The sequence below is a fragment of the Carcharodon carcharias genome, chromosome 5 (assembly GCF_017639515.1).
Source record: "Carcharodon carcharias isolate sCarCar2 chromosome 5, sCarCar2.pri, whole genome shotgun sequence".
NCBI classification, from domain to species: Eukaryota; Metazoa; Chordata; class Chondrichthyes; order Lamniformes; family Lamnidae; genus Carcharodon; species Carcharodon carcharias.
This window is the reverse complement of record NC_054471.1, coordinates 35,967,162-35,985,475: the sequence shown is the minus strand read 5'-3', so window position 1 is coordinate 35,985,475 and position 18,314 is coordinate 35,967,162. Positions and strand designations below refer to the sequence as shown.

General features: G+C 45.5%; 1 long non-coding RNA gene across 1 annotated transcript; it reads right to left on the bottom strand.

Annotated features, from left to right (window-relative positions):
- Window positions 1–265: 265 nt before the first annotated feature.
- On the bottom strand, window positions 266–17,813 carry LOC121277938. Its single transcript, XR_005943008.1, has 3 exons — window positions 17,785–17,813; window positions 14,658–14,738; window positions 266–306 (listed from the first exon to the last, which is right to left on the bottom strand). It is a non-coding gene; the product is annotated as an uncharacterized LOC121277938 (long non-coding RNA).
- Window positions 17,814–18,314: the final 501 nt, after the last annotated feature.

Genomic DNA, 18,314 nt, shown 5'->3' with positions numbered 1-18,314 from the left:
CCGAGGGAGTTATGGCCCTATATTTGCCTTTCAGGTAAAGGTTAACCAGCGGCACAACGCCATAGCACATTGGCATCCTATGCCAATAAATTGGCAGGGTATATGCTATGATTTCCACTCTGCCTATAGGTGTTCAGCGGGGGAAATATCAGAGACAGGGTTAATTCAGTCCATTTCTTCACATATGTGGCTCCTTTAGAGCAGCAAAGATCTTTGGTCAAATCTCATCCCAATGTTTACCTGTTTGTGCAGCATATCCAATGCCTCCTCAATATGCTTCACGTAATTATCTGCAGAATACGTTTCCTGCAAGAGATAAAAGAAAGGAATTACTGCCTCTTTCCTGTCACGAAGATGAGAATAAATCTGGACCCGGGAATCAAACTGGCACAAACATGTGTCTTTTATCAAATTTGACTGAAAGCTGGAACAAAACAGAAAGTGCTGGCAAAACTCAGCAGGTCTGACAGCATCTGTGGAGAGACAACAGAGTTAATGGTTCGAGTCCTTATGACCCTTCTTCAGAGCTAAAGAGAAGTAGAAATGTGATGGAATTAATACCGTTTAAGGGGGTGGAGCAGGTGAAGCTGGAGAGGTCAGTGATAGTTGGGGGCTAAAGTGGGATTGACAAAGATGTCAAGGACACAAGGCAAAGGGAGTGTTAATGGTGGTGGTAAGTACTGAAGTATGGCATAAAGGTAAGAAAGCAGAATGTGTGAATAGCAGAACAAGGGTAAGCACTCTGTGAAAGAACAACATGGAACAAGTTACAGATCACCCTTTTGTGGAGGGGTGGTGAGGGTGAGGGGGTGGGGCGAGGGACGGTGGTTGGGGAAAAAGGGTGGAAAAAGGGATTAAAAAAGAGATAAATCAATGGGATTAAAATTGAGGGGAAGATAGAGGAGACAGTTCGTGGTCTGAGGTTTTTGAACTCAATGTGAAGTCCGGAAGGCTGTAAAGTGCTTAACTGAGAGCTGAAAACTGAAACCTGATTGAAAGCTGATTTGTACTTTGAAAGTTCAACAGTTGTGTTTTGAATAGGTTTGCTTAGCTTTTAGTTGTCATTCTTCAAGGAAAGGGCACACTATGCCCTCTATGCACGCTCTCAGCATGCGAAGCTCTGTACTGGAGGTTACTGAGGATGAAAATTTCCCCATTTGTTCTTCTGCCTTCAAAGCGAAATATTTCAGATAAAAAGCCTGTCAGCTCCAGCTTTGAGGTCCCATTCCTGCAGTTCTCGTCACCTAAAGCTAAGTATAGAATTGCATGGATACTAATTTCTAGCAGATAACACACTTCCAAATTATGGAAAGAAAGCATTTGCATTTATATAGTGCTGCTCACATTCTTAGGACATCCCAAAGCATTTCACAGCTAATTAATTACTTTTGAATTGTGGTCCCTATTATTCTGTGGGTGAATGTGGCAGGTGATTTGTGCCTAGCAAAGTCCCATAGACACAAAAGAGATGAGTGGCCAGTTAATTTATTTTAATAAAAGCAAAATACTGCGGATGCTGAGGAAATCTGAAATAAAAACAGAGATTGCTGGAAAAACTGAGCAGGTCTGGCAGCATCTGTGGAGAGAGAAACAGAGTTAATGTTTTGGGTCCAATATCGCTCTTCTTCCGAAGAAGAGTCATATTGGACTCACAACATTAACTCTGTTTCACTCCACATAATTTATCTTTAACGCTGTTGGTTGAGAGACCAAGAGAAATCTGTTTTACCCATATTTTAACCAATCCTGGTTGGGTTTTCATAATGGGACTTTATCAAGTAGCACTGCCAGTTCTTTCACATCCACCTGAGAAAGGAGTCGGGCCTCATTCAAAAGACAGAACTTTCAACGATGTAGCACCCCCTCAATACCGCACTGAAATATCAAGTCTAAATCATGCACCCAATTCCTAGAATGGAGTTTAAACCCATAGGCTGGAATTTTCCAGTCCGTTCCCCCACCCCCCCAACATGGCAGGTTTACCCGTGGCAGAGCTGGTGAGCCATTGAAATAGTCGTTCACATCAGCAGGATGGGAAGATCCGGCCGGCATGAGGGGCTGAAAAATTCCGGCCGTAATCTCCTGATGCAGAGACACGAGGGTTATCACTTAATCAAAGCTGATGCTATAGGTTACAATATACTTAATCCCAAAGTTGATTTTGTGCAAAAGGATAATTGAATTAATGAGGGGAAAATTTTCACTCAAGAGAGTTGCCACGATGGGCATGTTCTATTTGAAAAGGTGATGGAAGCTGATACCATAAGTAACTTTAGGAGGTGTTCTGCAAGCACTTGAGGATGAGTAACTTAAAGGGTTGCAGACAAAAAGCAGGGCTGTGGGATGAAACATGATTAGTCTTTCAAAGGGGCAGCACAGGCAGGCCTTCTTTTGCGCTGTAGCTTTCTGTGAATAATTCAATATTTTTCTTAATTGGTCAACTTTGAATTAGACGTGTAGGCTGTGTTTACCCTGCTGAATCAATAACCAAGGATCGCTAAAAGTTCGATTAAAAACATTCAATTGCAGCTTAGCTGATTTATGCAAAATTACCCTGGCTTCAATGAATATTGTTTGCAGATAATCAGGAGAGGGCTAATTAGGTTCCACTGTAAACCTGAATGTCATTTCAGCGCAGTTTAAGAAATGTCACACTAAGAAATCATATCCAGGACAGGCATGAAGTAAAGGTAAAGCAGATTGAATTGAGTTCATGGAAGCTGTTCGTTATAATTGTGCTTCATAATGCCAATTTTGATATATATAGATACAAAGCGAAGATTCATGGAAAATACCATTTCAAACTCCATTCACAATCCTTTCCCACTGTCTGGAGCTGGAGCTGTAGCTTTTCCACCCAGGCTTGGTATATTTCTACATCCTAGCACCCAATATCAACTCTCCATGTTTTTGGTGATATTATTATAATATTTCCTTTTAACCATCACTGGGATCAATTTTTGAGAGACATCTTTTCCTCATTACATTTGCATCAGGTTTAATTCTTTTCTTTTGTCACTAGGGATTGAAATTTCTCTGATCGATAAGCGTACTGAAAAGGTTGACAGGGAGCCCTGATTTTTATTTTGCTCATGTTAACATTTTCGCTTAAAGGGTAGGAATTTCATTCAACTTCTCCCTCCCACCTCTCTCCATCTTTTGAGTGAGAAGAGTCCTATATGAAGAAGCATGTGGTTTGTATACCTGTTTCAGGAAAGCCAATTAATAGGTCAGTTCCTCACAAAAGGTTTCTTTAACAATGATGTGGTTTTAGAAGTTACAGGTACCTTGTAACTGTACATTAAATGCTGTAACTGTACATTAAATGCTATTAGTTATGAGCCCATTTGCACTTCAAAAGGTCAAGTAATAGTCAAATTCAAAACAGCTTTGCAATAAGAGTTCATGCCAATGGGAGGAGGTGGCATTGTCACTGGACTAGGAATCAGAGACCCAGGGTAATGCTCTGGGGATCTGGGTTTGAATCCCACCACAGCAAATGGTGAAATTTGAATCCAATAAAAATCTGGAATAAGTTTAATGATGACCATCGTAAAAACCCCTTTGCTTCACTAATGTCCTTTAGAGAAGGAAATCTGCCATCCTTACCTGGTCCAGACCCAACTCTTAACTGCCCTCTGAAATGGCCTAGCAAGCCACTCCGCTGTATCAAATGATGGCACCGACCACGAGAAACAACAATGGCCCTGTCGACCTCCTTACTAACATCTGGGGGCTTGTGCCAAAATTGGGAGATCTGTCTCACAGACTAGTCAAGCAACAGCCTGACAGTCATGGAATCATACCTTACAATGTCCTAGACACCACCATCACCATCCGTGGGCATGTCCTGTCTCACCTGCAGGTGGCAGCACAGTGGTATATAGTTGGAAGGGAGTTATCTTGGGAGTCCTCAACATCGAGTCTGGATCACATGAGGTTCATGGCATCAGGTCAAACATGGGCAAGGAAACCTCCTGTCGATTACCATATACTGCCACACCCCAACCCCTGCCAGCTCAGCTGATGAATCAGTACTCCTCCATGTTAAACACCACTTGGAGAAAGCACTGTGGGTGGCAAGGGTGCAGAATGTACTCTGGGTGGGGGACTTCAATGTGCATCACCAAGAGTGGTTTGGAAGCACCACTACTGACTGAGCTGGCCAAATCCTTAAAGGACATATTTGCTAGACTGGGTCTGCAGCAGATGGTGAGGGAACCAACAAGAGGGAAAAACATACTTGAACTCATCCTCACCAATCTGCCTGCCGCTGATGCATCTGTCCATGACAGCATCGGTAGGAGTGAGCACCGCACAGTCCTTGTGGAGATGAAGTCCCATCTTCACACTGAGGACAACCTCCATCATGTTGTGTTACCACCACCATGCTAATTCAAACAGGTTCAGCAATTCAAGACTGGGCAACCATGAGGCGCTGAGGGCCATCAGCAGCAGCAGAATTGTACTCAAACACAACCTGTAACCTCATGGCCGACATATACCCCACTCTACCATCACCACCAAGCCAGAGAATCAACTCTGGTTCAATGAAGAGTGCAGGAAGACATGCCAGGAGCAGCACTAGGCATGCCTAAAAATGAGGTGGCAACCTGGTGAAGCTACAACACAGGAATACTTGCGCACCAAACATAGGCAGCAAGCGATAGACAGAATTAAGCGATTCCACAACCAATGGATCAGACCTAAGCACTGCAGCGCTGTCACATCCAGTCTTGAATGGAGGGGGATAATTAAACAACTCACTGGTGGAGGAGACTGCACAAATATTCCCATCCTCAATGATGGGGGAGTCCAGCACTTCAGTACAAAAGATAAGTTTGAAGCATTTGCTACAATCTTCAGCCAGAAGTACCAAGTGGATGATCCATCTCAGCCTCCTCCGGAGGTCCCCAGCATCACAGTTACCAGTCTTCACCCAATTTGATTCACTCCATGTGATATCAAGAAATGGCTGAAAGGCACTGGATACTGCAAAGGCTATGGGCCCTGACAATATTCCGGCAATAGTACTGAAGACTTGTGCTCCAGAACTTGCTGTGCCCCTAACCAAGCTGTTCCAGTACAGCTACAACACTGGCATATACCTGGCAATATAGAAAATTGCCCAGATATGTCCTGTATATAAAAAGCAGGACAAATCCAACCTGGCCAATTACAGCACATCAGTCTACTCTCAATCAGTAAAGTGATGGAAGGGACCATCAACAGTGCTATCAAGTGGCACTTGTTTAGCAATAACCTGCTAACTGAGGCTCAATTTGGGTTCCGTTAGGGCCACTCAGCTCCTGAACTCATTACAGCCTTGGTTCAAACATGGACAATAGAGCTGAACTCCATAAGTGAGGTGAGAGTGGCTGCCTTTGACTTAAAGGCAGCTTTTGACCGAGTGTGGCATCAAGGAGTCCTAGCAAAACTGGAGTCAATGGGAATCGGGGGGAAAAGTCTCTGCTAGCTGGGGTCATACCTAGCACAAAGGAAGATGGCTGTGGTTTTTGGAGGCCAATCATCTCAGCTCCAGGACCTCACTGCAGGAGTTCCTCAGGGTAGTGTCCGAGGCCCAACCATCTTCAGCTGCTTCATCAATGATCTTCCTTCCATCATAAGGCCAGAAGTGGAGATGTTCACTGATGATTGCACAATGTTCAGCACCATTCACGACTCCGCAGATACTGAAGCAGTCCATGTACAAATGTAGCAAGACCTGGACAATACCCAGGCTTGGGCTGACAAGTGGCAAGTAACAATTGCGCCACACAAGTGACAGACAATGACCATTTCCAAAAAGTGAGAATCTAACCATCGTCCCTTGACATACAATAGCATTACCATTGCTAAACCTCCCACGATCATCATCCTGGGGGTTACCATTGACCAGAAACTGAACTGGTCTAGCCATAAAATCCTGTGTCTACAAATATCAGAGATGGTAATGCCATTGAATGTGATGATTAGGTTCTGTCTTGTTGGAGATGGTCATTGCCTGGCACTTCTGTGGTGCAAATGACATTTGCTACTTGACAGCCAAGCTGAATATTATCTAGGTCTTGCTACAGAGACTAGGAATCCTGCGGCAAGTAACTCACCTCCTGACTCCCCAAAGCCTGTTTATCATCAACAAGGCACAAGTCAGGAGAGTAATGGAATATTCTCCACTTGCCTGGATGAGTGCAGCTCCAACAACACTCAAAAAGCTTGATGCCATCCAGGGCAAAGCAACCAACTTGATTGGCACCCCATCCACAAACATTCACTCCCTCCACCACCAACACACAGCGTCAGCCATGTGTGCCATCTATAAGAGGCATTGCAGGAATTCATCAAGACTCCTTTGACAGCACCTTCCAAACTCATGACTGCTACCATCCAGAAGGACAAGGATAGCAGACACATGGGAACACCACCACCTGGAAGTTCCCCTCCAAGCCACTCACCATCCTGACTCGGAAATATATCACCGTTCCTTCACTGTAACTACACCATATGGACTGCAGCGGTTCAAGAAGGCAGCTCACCACCGCCTTCTCAAGGGCAATTAGGGATGGGCAATAAATTTTGGCCTAGCCAGCAAAGCCCACATCCTGCGAATGAATTTAAAAAAAATTCTGAACAGTAAATTTGAATAGAGACCTGGACTTCCTTCAGAAAAATTAGATACTACAAGGGAATGATGGGGAGCTGATATTCTGGAAGGGTGACATCAAATGGTTCGAAGGGCCTTCTTCACCTGTGATCTGAAATATTCGAACAGAAGGAAGAAGAGATAAGCTATTCCATCTTTCCATTGGGAAAGAAGGAACGCTTGTGAAGTTCTTGTGTACCCCCAGCTGCCATCTTGGGACATCCCGAGGCCCCTTCGCCCATCTCAGGTGGAATCTTAAGGAACCCATGGCAATATTTTGAAGAACAGGTGAGTTCCCCCCAGTATCCTGGTCAATATTTATCCCTCAACCAACAGCTAAAAAAAAATTACCTGATTATTTATCAGATTGCTTTCTGTGGGACTTTGGTGAGTGCAAATGGGTTACTGTGTTTCTACATCACAACAGTGTTACTTCTTCTTCTTAAGTAGTCACTCTGGACCAAGGATACTTTCTCCCACTCGGGCGTTGTGGGTCCTGAGGTGACTAAAAGGGTCCAATGCAGGATCCGCGCACACTGCCACAGATGGGGCGGGTAGTGTTTGATGAGGTGGGTGGGTGTGATATTGGATTTTGGTATGGTCTTTCTGTTTGTGCTTGGCCACCACCTGGGCCTGTTGGAGACATTTGAAATGATTGGCATCCTCACAGATGCTACTTCTCCACTTTGGACGATCTCAAGCAAGAGATTCCCACAAATTGGTGGGGATTGTGCGTTTTTTTCAGGAAGGCTTTTGGACATCCCTGAAACGTTTCCTTTGCCCTCCTTGTAACCACTTGCTGTGACGAAGCTTGGAGTAGAGAGCTTGTTTTGGGAGTCTTGTGTCAGGCATATGGATGATGTGGCCCACCCAATATAGCTGATTAGCCATAACCAGTGTCTCAATACTGGGGATGTTGGCCTGAGAGAGGACACTGATATTGGAACGCCTGTTCTGCCTTTGAAGTTGCAGGATTTCGCTGAGGCATCACTGGTGATATTTCTCCAGGAATTTAAGGTGTCCGCTGTATGTTGTCCATGTCTCTGATGCACAGAGGAGGTCAGGTAGCACTGCAGCCCTGTAGACGGTGAGCTTTTTGCCTGGTTTGGAGTATTTGGCATCAAACATTCTTTTCCTCAGATGGTTTACTGAAAGTGATGTTGAGTTTCATCGTCGATGTCTGCCCTTGCTGAGAGGAGGCTCCCAAGTTATGAGAAATGATCAACATTGTCCAGTGGTTCGCTGTGGATCTTGATGTTTGGGGTCAATGTATGCAGCGGGAGCAGGCTGGTAAAGGACCTTTGTCTTCCCGATGTGTAGCCTAAGGCCCATTTTTTCATACGCCTCCGTGAATGTGTTGATAGTCTGGAGTTCGACTTCTGAGTGTGCGCATACATAAGCATTGTCAGCGTGCTGCTGTATGATGACAGAGGTTGGGTGATCCTGGTTCTGGAATGGAGGCTTCGTAGGTTTGAGTAGTTTCCTGCTTGTCCTGAAGAGTAGCTCCACTCCGGCGTGGATTCTCATGGAGATGGGATGGAGTGTTGTAGTGAGGAAGATGGAAAAGAGCATTTATGCAATGATGCAGCCCTGTTTGACTCAAATTTGCACTCGTATTGAGTCAGTGGCAGATCCGTTGGTAAGGATTATGGCTTGCATGCCATCCTGCAACAGGCACAATGGTGGCAGATTTCTTTAGGCAGCAAAATTTGAGGAGGATGCTCCACAGTCTATCCCGATTGATAGAGCCAAAGGCCTTTGTGAGGTCAAAGGCGGCCATGACTAGAGGTTGCTGCTGCTCTCTGCATTCCTCTTGGACTTATCTTGCTGTGATGGTCATGCCCACTGTGCCTCTCAATGGACGGAATCTGCATAGGAGCTCTTCAGCCATGGGGAGAAGGTGATTGGGGACTCTTGCAATGACCTTCCCTGTGGTGGTCAGCAGAGATACCCATCCATAGTTATTGTAGTCAGTTTTACCTCCTTTTTTGAAGATGGTCACAAATACAGTGTCTTGTAGATCCCCTGGAGTGCTCTCCTCCTTCCAGATGAGGGAGATGAGGGCATGTATTCGTGTTGAGTACTTCTGCACCGAATTTTAGTATTTCAATGGGATTCCATCAGTGCTGGCGGCCTTGTTGGTTCCTAGTTATCAGGCTGAGATTGTGCTGAGGTGGTGGTGGGGTAGCATTGCTGTGGGATATGATTGAGGCACTCAGGTTAAGGACTGAGTCTCGGTTGAGGAGATCCTTGAAGTGCTCCTTCCAACATGTGCTGACTGCCTCTCTGTCCTTGATGAGTGTCACTCCATTCTTAGCTCTCAGTTCGATAGGTCCTTGGGTGCTTGGGCTGTAAACGGTCTTGACTGCACTGAAGAAACTATGCATGTTGTGGCTGCCAGGAGTTGCTGTATTTCCTGCACTCTTTCCACCTACCACCAGTAACTTAGGTCACGGGTTTTTTGTTGGACCTCGGCCATCATTTGTCTGTAGACCTGCCATCTTTCCAGCGCATGCCAACTGGAGTAGGCAGAGCCAGGGAGAAGCGGGGGAGAGTGGTGAGAGCAAGAAGCGAGTGCTGGGAGAAGCACAGAGAGCCAGAAGTGTGGGGAGAGCTGCGGAGATCATGGGGGAGAAATGTGGGAGAGCCAGAGCAAGTGGGAAAGATGCGGGATAAAGCTACAGAGAAGTCAGGGCCTGACTCAACACTGCACTAGCAAACAGGAATGCCAGGATGCGTCAGAGGGTTAGTGGATGAGGGTTGAGTGCGTGAGTGAGGGTTGAGTGAGCGAGTGATGGTTGAGTGTTGAATGAGTGAGTGAGTTGCTATCATCCTGAAGCCCATGCGGGAATGGCGCCACAGTAGGGCAGGTTCGGACTCGGATTCTCTTCCCCTCGAACTCGACCCACAAGCTAGCTGGACTACAGGCCCCCAGGATAGAGGGGTTGGGACAACAGTGTGTGTGTGTGTGTGTGTGTGTGTTTGTGGTAGCTGCTGTGCAATGGCCACCCCATGTTAAAAGAATCCACGCATGGACAACCCCAGCAGAGAGAGACCAGAATGTCGCACTGCTATTGTGTCCCAGGAATTCCAGCGCTACAAGATCGCTGGTCTGAGTGAGACACGGCGGGCAGGAGAAGGCCAACTCAAGGGACAAGGAGGTGGATACACCTTCTTCTGGAAAGATAAATCAGAAGCAGAACAGTGACTCCCCAGGATTGGCCTCAACATAAAAGACAAATTGTTGACTGTCTTAGTGAGACCCCTTGTGGGATAAACAAATGTCTCATGTCCCTTCGGCTCACCCTAGCCCGGAAACAGTACACCACAGTCATCAGCGCATACGCCCCAACCCTAGAAGCAACAGATGAGGCCAAAGAGGAATTCTACTCCAGCCTTGATCACTTTTGTCCAGTATCCCAAAGGGAGACAAGCTGATTCTCTTCAGTGATTTCAATGCCAGAGTTGGGAGGGCCACAAACTTTTGGAAAGGTGTGATTGGCAACGAAGGTGTAGGGAAAGGTAACACCAATGGAGTTCTCCTTCTGACAAAATGCCTAGAACATAGTCTGATCAGAATGAACACCCTTCTTCATCAGAGAGACAAACACAAGACATCATGGCAATGCCCTCGCTCCAAACATTGGCACCTGCTTGACTACGTCATTGTCTGAGCGAGGGACGGCAAGGGTGTTTGTATCACCCGTGCCATGACAGGAGCTGACCACTGCTGGACAGGCCATCGCTTAATCTGGACTACTATCTCCATCAGCCCAGTCCAAAAAAAACTGCTGCACAAGAAAATCAATGTTGATGGACTCAAGGACTCTGCGAAGAAAGACCTACTCAGACAGCACCTCACAAGCAAGCTGGCAATGCTCAATGAAAAGGAACCACAGAATGTCCTTAGTACCTGGTCTGCCCTTAGATCCACAAAATCAGCATGTGCAAGGATGCTCGTGGTCTCTCCATCAGGAAACATCAAGACTGGTTTGATGAGAACAATCAGGAGATCCAGGAGCTATTAAATCACAAGCACAAGGCTTTCGTGGACTGGAAGCACCACCAAAGCTTGAGGGCAATAAAGCAGGTCCACAGACCGAGGTCCAACAAAAAACCCATCACCTAAACAACAGATGGTGGGTGGAAAGAGCAGAAGGAAATACAGCAACTCACAGCTCACAACAGTAACAACATTTTAAATGTACTTCATTGGTGATGAAGTGTTTTGGGACATTCTGGGGTCATGAAAGGCACAACAAAAATGCAAGCCTTTCTTTCTTGAAAATTAAATTGGTGGAGGTCTAGAGCTGATTATTTGCTCTGCTGACAGCTAGGTTACAGTGTGGGGCATTTCCGAAAAAAAGGTAAGGAGAAAATATAAAACAACTTATAACGTGAGAGTAACAACAAATTTGCACAATCCTGATAGCCTCTTGGGGCTTAAATCAAATGGTCCAGTTATAAACAGGGGAGGCACGGAAGTGGAGCAAAGAGCTTAGACAAAAACAAAAATCATAGGAAAACGAGCAGAATGAAGCAAATAAACTGAGGGAACCATTAGAAATTATTTTCCATAAAGATCTAGTGTTAACAGCATTAACAGAAACCTGGCCACAAACAGGAGAACATTGGAAAATGAACATTTTCAGTTATATTTAAGAGGAATAGATAAGGTCAGAAAGGCAGCAGAGCGGCATTAATGGGAAAAGGGGGAATACATACTGAATAGAGGGTTGATGCAGAAAAGGAAAGGTAAAGGCACTCAAAACGGTTGGAACTCAAATGTAAAAAGAGTTTATTCCATTGGCTATGGGTGTATTACAGACCTTCAAATTGTGGGGAAGGAAAAGGAAAAGGAAACCTGCAGACAGAGCGGAAATACAAGTAGGAATAATAAAGTGATGGTTTTGGGCGATTTTATTTTATCCATTTATCAACAGGGTCAAGATTGAAGAAAATAGAACTTACTAAAGGCAAGACTCAAGGCTTTACAAGGGAATATGTTTAAACATGTGCATGTGCTGCTATGGCATGATGTAAAGGACAAGTTTGAGATGATTTCTTTTCAATCATTGGAAAAGCAGAATTGAGTAACAATTTTACTCTCTAATGAGTACCAATGGGTTTAACTCCCTCTGTGCTCTAGTTTGTCAATATGTTTTGTTACGGACAGGAGAGGGACAGTTCAACCAAACTGACTTCCTCTTACCACCTGTCCATAAGCAGAAGGTCCTTTAAATTATTGAAAATACTAAGTGGTGACATGTGTTCCCAATCCCTCGTGTTTTGTGATCTAATTGTACTAATAATCCACAGCAAAATCGAAGTAGGGTTAACTCAGAAGGTTAGTTTGTTTAAACATTCAAAACCCCAAAAAAAGGAATGTTTGCCACTTCCCACTCTGCACATTCACGCAGTAAAAGGAGGAAAGAGAAAAGGAGCTTTGCAGTTTAAAGACCACAGTAAAATGAATATTAGTTCTTGTGAGTCCCAGGGTCAAAAGTCAGAGTCCAGAGGGTGTTTCCTTTGTGGTGGGGTTCCATTCCGCTGTGTTTCTATGAACATACAAATTAGGAGCAGGAGTAGGCCACTGGGCCCCTCGAGCCTGCTCCACCAGTCAATAAGATCATGGCTGATCTGATTGTAATCTGAACTCCACATTCCTGCCTAACGCCAATAACTTTTCATGCCCCCTGTTAATCAAGAATCTATCTAGCTCTGCCTTAAAAATATTCAAAGACTCTGCTTCCACCGCCTTTTGAGAAAGAGAGTTCCAAAGACTCATGACCCTCTGAGAGAAAAAAATTTTCCGTCTTAAATGAGTGACCCCTTATTTTTAAAGAGTAACCCCTAGTTCTGGATTCTCCTATAGGAGGAAACATCCTTTCCACATCCACCCTGCCAAGACCCCTCAGGATGTTTCAATCAAGTCGCCTTTTACTCTTCTTTGAACTGCTTCCAATGCATTTCCATCCTTTCTTAAATAAGGAGACCAGTGCTGTACACAAAACTCCAGATGTGGTCTCACCAGTGCCCTGTACAACTGAAGCATAGTCTCCCTACTTCTGTAATCAATTTCCCTCACAATAAACGATAAGATTCCTTACAATAGCTTTCCTAATTACCTGCTGTACCTGCATACTAGCCTTTTGCGATTCATACACTAGGACACCCAGGTCCCTCTGAATCTCAGAACTCTACAATCTCTCACCATTTACATAATAAGCTTCTTTTTTATTCTTCCTGCTAAAAGTAAGATTTTCATATTTTCCCACATTATACTCCATTTGCCAGATCTTTTCCCTCTCACCTAACGTATCTATATTCTTCTGTAACCTCTTTATGTCTTCTTCACGATTTACTTTCCTACCTATCCTTGTGTCATCAGAAAATTTAGCAACCCCACCTTTGGTCCCTTCATCCAAGTCATTTATATAAACTGTAAACAGTTGAGACCCCAGCCCCTGTGTCACACTACTTGTTACATCCTGACAGTCAGAGAAAGACCCATTTATGCCTACTCTCTGTTTCCTGTTAGCTAGCCAATCTTCTATTCATGCCAATATGTCACCCCATATGTTTCTGGCTGGTTAAGCAATACGAAAATCCTTTAAATGAACAATGCTGCTGCACGATGGTCTTTTTTGTGTTTTGACCACTCGACAGACCTTGATCAGGGACTTTTAGAATCAAGCAAGGCTTTGTGGAGTTCAGATTGCTCACCCAACCTGGCTGCTGCAGTCCTGTTCAGTTGATGTTAAGAAGCAATCTGGCTGTGAAGACCAGAGATATAATATTAAACTGCCCAAAAGGCCAGAGGCTTGTGACATAGCCTAATAAGGGCTAATTGCAGCTTTACAATTAATTAGTTTGGCTCCTGGCCAAGATCCATTGTTCCTCTTTAGGAGAGAGATGACTTGGGATTGGCTTCTCGAGGTTCGATTCTCCTCCTTTGTGATAGCTCAAGGTGGGGGAGCCAGTTTTTCTGTACCCCCTCTCCCTCTGTTGATTACAAGGGGCTTTACAATGAAATGTGAAATTCCAGAAACTGAGAAAATAATTATTTTGCCCTTGAAACTTGTGGGGATATGTCCCAGAGGGCCAACCCCTGTGATCAGGTGACTTGTAGCAGCCATCTTAATTTTCTTTGTCCAGCAGAAAAAGACCAATTTAAAAAAATAAATAGCAATAAGGATAAAGTTTTTAAATATATGGTGGCGGGTTTCTTTCCATGTCCTAGGAACCCAGCAGCTTGCATGATTTCCTGTCTGTGCTATTCTAATGTAGATGTTAATATGTTTTATTTAACTATCGTGTTAACGGCTGCGTATCAGACAGATGCATGATACACAAACATGGCAAAAAGCAACAGACAGAGAACGCGCAACCCCAAGTTACCCACAGGAGCCATTAAACCATCGCCACGCCTATGGATGTGTAGCAGAAAATGGTACATAAGGTGCTGCCGAGATCTTAGGGATGTCAACAAAGCCTGTCCATTGTGTTCTGTCCTGTGGGAAGGTCTAAACTCGAGCCTCTCACATGAGATTCTGGAGCCTCTCACCAACCGAGAAAGTTTCCCATCGTCTTCCTGATGGTTTTGGTCTTTGGAGTGTCTTCTTCTTGAGGGGCTGCAAACAAGGGTAAGAGCCCCATGTATTCAATACAGTGGGAGAGGGGAGGAGAGGCAGCCACACCCTTCAGGCACAACTGGGCATCAACCCTGTATTTCAAACCAACACTCACCAGGGCTGTCAGGAGTGGGGCCTAAAGCCAACCCTCCTGACTCGGAGCTGGGGATATTACCGCTGAGCCGTGTGAACACGAGTATCCTGCTGCATGTCAACCTCAGTAATTACAGGCCGTACTCTAGGCTCCATTTGTCTGACCCAGAAATGAATCCAAAAACAACTCTTCCGGCAAGGAGAGTTGTCTCGTGGATGGTTTTAAATATAAACTGAAACCAGTCATTATGCCGAATAAAAATCGAAAAGTGAATAAAAAGCTCTACCTTATCCATACAGTACTCGCAGAGATCATTGGCTCCAATGAAAAGGGTGATAACTTTCCAGTCCTGCTTGAAGTTGATTTCCTAAATGGAAAAATAAAGTACAGTTTTTATTGAAGTGTTCATTTTCTCTCCCACCGGGAGAGAAGGAAACAGTTCTTCTTCTTCAACTGTTTTCTCTCTTCTCTCAAAAATGGTGTCTCTTTACAGGTGCAATCCGGCCTACCTTTTACAACATCCTGGATTTTCATGGTGGCAGCAGGAAGGTTGAGGCAGGAAAGTCGAGGCAGGAACTTCCTGTCCTGGCAGACCCCCACCACCGCCCCCCTCCCCCACCACCACCCGCTCTCCCCCCCCCACCCCCACCACCTCCCCCACCACCCCACCCCCTCCCGTCGCCCCGTCAAATTTTTGTTCTGTGGAGGTGGAGGTAGTGACAGGGGAGGAATGGAGTTGAGTCCGCCACCTCCAGAGGCAGTTCAGAGATGGCCACAGAGGCAGATGAGCACCGGGGAGGCCTGGTTAGATCCCGCCTCAGTTTTCTGGGACTTGGGTCCAGTTGTACTAAAGCCTGTTGGGCCCTCCAGCCCTCACCCCTCACACATCCCTCCACCGCAACTCAGCAGGGGGTCTGGTTAGACAGCTTGAGGGAGGGCGAGTGTTGGCATGGAGGATATGAGGGCACCTGGGCAAGGCCTGTTAAACCTGCCTGTCGAAAGGTCCCCGAATCCACACGATGGCTCACGAAGCCTCTGAGGAGCCATGAACCATGGATATCTGCAAGGAACTGACCAGACTCCACAAAAATTGCAATGGGGTATGAGATGCCTACCCCTGCAATGGAACCGGCCAGGATGGGAGTGCAGGGTGTGGGTAGTGAGCCCCCACCCTTACCCCATGCCAGTGAAAATTGCAGAAAACAGGAATGGGGGCGGGAATCCGTGAATCGGGTCCCGCCTGCCGTTTCTATAGGCCTCCAGAGTCAGCGTGATCTTGCAAAAATCCAAGCCCACGTGACCAGTCTTCTTATGCAAGCATCACCAGCTGGCGGTCAATGACCTATTCACCCGGTGGGAGGAGGGGGAGGTGGGAATGGGGTAGGGCGGGGGATCGTGTTGGGGTCACAGTGTACTTTGATCCAGTTTTTGAAAATTCACTCATTGGATGTGGATGTCACTGGCTGCGCCAGCAGTTATTGCCCATCCTTAATCACCCTTGAGAAGGTGGTGGTGAGCTGCATTCTTGAACCACTGCAGTCCATGTGGTGCAGGTACACCCACCGTGCTGTTTGGGTTGGAGTTCCAGGATTTTGACCCAGCGACAGTGAAGGAACGACGATATATTTCCAAGTCAGGATGGTGAATGCCTTGGAGGGGAACTTCCAGGTGATAGTGTTCCTATGTGTCTGCTGCCCTTGTCCTTCTAAATGATAGTGGTCATGGGTTTGGAAGGTGATGTCTAAGGAGTCTTGGTGAGTTCAGTCCTCAGTGAATGTCCATACAAGGGCCACAGATTCAGGGAAGTGTTCAAAAATTACTTTCAAAAGAGAACTTGGTAAATAATAAAAAATTCAGAGCTATGGGGAAAGGGTAGGTGTGCAGGACTAATTGGATAGCTCTTTCTCTGAGTTGGTACAGATAAGATGGGCCAAATGGCATCCTTCTGTGCTATATTTCTAAAAGTGGGGCATGTCAGCAGTTTCTGAGCATTAGAAACCAGAAGAATTCAGAACAGACATCCAAACCTGAATTGGTTCATATTGGGTAACATTTTGGATTAGGGAAACTTAAAGTGGGTTGACTGTGGTTGTCATCCCAGTGTTACAGCCCTTCTCAGACACTCCTTGAGATAACATTGTTTGCTATTGTAAACAAAAACAGAATTACCTGGAAAAACTCAGCAGGTCTGGCAGCATCGGCGGAGAAGAAAAGAGTTGACGTTTCAAGTCCTCATGACCCTTCCACAGAACTGAGCGAATATAAGGAGAGGGGTGAAATATAAGCTGGTTTAAGGTGGTGTGGGTGGGGTGGGGGGGGGGATGAATTTGTGGGGGGGGGTGGAGTTGGGGGATTGTGTAGTTGTAGGGACAAGCAAGCAGTGATAGGAGCAGATAATCAAAAGATGTCACAGACAAAAGAACAAAAGAACACAGAGGTGTTGAAGGTAGTGATATTATCTAAATGAATGTGCTAATTAAGAATGGATGGTAGGGCACTCAAGGTAGCTCTAGTGGGGGTGGGGTGGAAAGACTAGCAGGGCATAAAAGATTTAAAAATAATGGAAATAGGTGGGAAAAGAAAAATCTATATAAATTATTGGAAAAAACAAAAGGAAGGGGGAAGAAACAGAAAGGGGGTGGGGATGGAGGAGGGAGTTCAAGATCTAAAGTTGTTGAATTCAATATTCAGTCTGGAAGGCTGTAAAGTGCCTAGTCGGAAGATGAGGTGCTTTTCCTCCAGTTTGCGTTGGGCTTCACTGGAACAATGCAGCAAGCCAAGGACAGACATGTGGGCAAGAGAGCAGGGTGGAGTGTTAAAATGGCAAGTGACAGGGAGGTTTGGGTCATTCTTGCGGACAGACCGCAGGTGTTCTGCAAAGCGGTCGCCCAGTTTACATTTGGTCTCTCCAACATAGAGGATACCGCATTGGGAGCAACGAATGCAGTAGACTAAGTTGGGGGAAATACAAGTGAAATGCTGCTTCACTTGAAAGGAGTGTTTGGGCCCTTGGACGGTGAGGAGAGAGGAAGTGAAGGGGCAGGTGTTGCATCTTTTGCGTGGGCATGGGGAGGTGCCATAGGTGGGGGTTGAGGAGTAGGGGGTGATGGAGGAATGGACCAGGGTGTCCCGGAGGGAACCATCCCTACGGAATGCCGCCAGTGTGGGTGAAGGGAAGATGTGTTTGGTGGTGGCATCATGCTGGAGTTGGCGGAAATGGCGGAGGATGATCCTTTGAATGTGGAGGCTGGTGGGGTGATAAGTGAGGACAAGGGGGACCCTATCATGTTTCTGGGATGGAGGAGAAGGCATGAGGGTGGATGCTATTGCTATTGTGATCAGTCTGCAGTCCTCTAGGTGGCAGCACTGTACAGGAGAAAGCACATTCCTATATCTCACAAGAGAACACTTACTGAACTGTTCTTCATGAGCTGAATCAGGGTCTGAGCCTGTTTAGGCATATTGCTGCAGAAAGGGGAAAAATGTTGTAAAATCACCATTTTAAAATGCATCACTTTTCAATTTATATTCTGGGTCAGCTAGTCAGGTTGATGTCTGCTATAGCAAGGAATATCAAGGCTGGAATTTTAAATTATAAATTTAAATATTGATTTAAAAATTCTCATTCTCGTTTTCAAATCCCTTTATGGACTTGACCCTCTCTATCTCTGTATGTCCTCCAGCCCCACAACCCTCTGAAAAACCCGAGCTGATTTAATTCTGCTCTTTTACGCATCCCTGATTTTAATCGCTCCACTATTTATGGCTGTGCCTTCATCTGTCAGGACTTAAGCTCTGGAATGACCTCCCTACACCTCTCAATCTCTCTACTTCACTTTCCTCGTTTAAGACTGTGCTTAAAATGTGCCTCTGTAACCAATCTTTTGGTCCTAATATCCCCTTCTGCGAGTTGGTTTCAAACTTTTCTCGATAACTCTCCCTA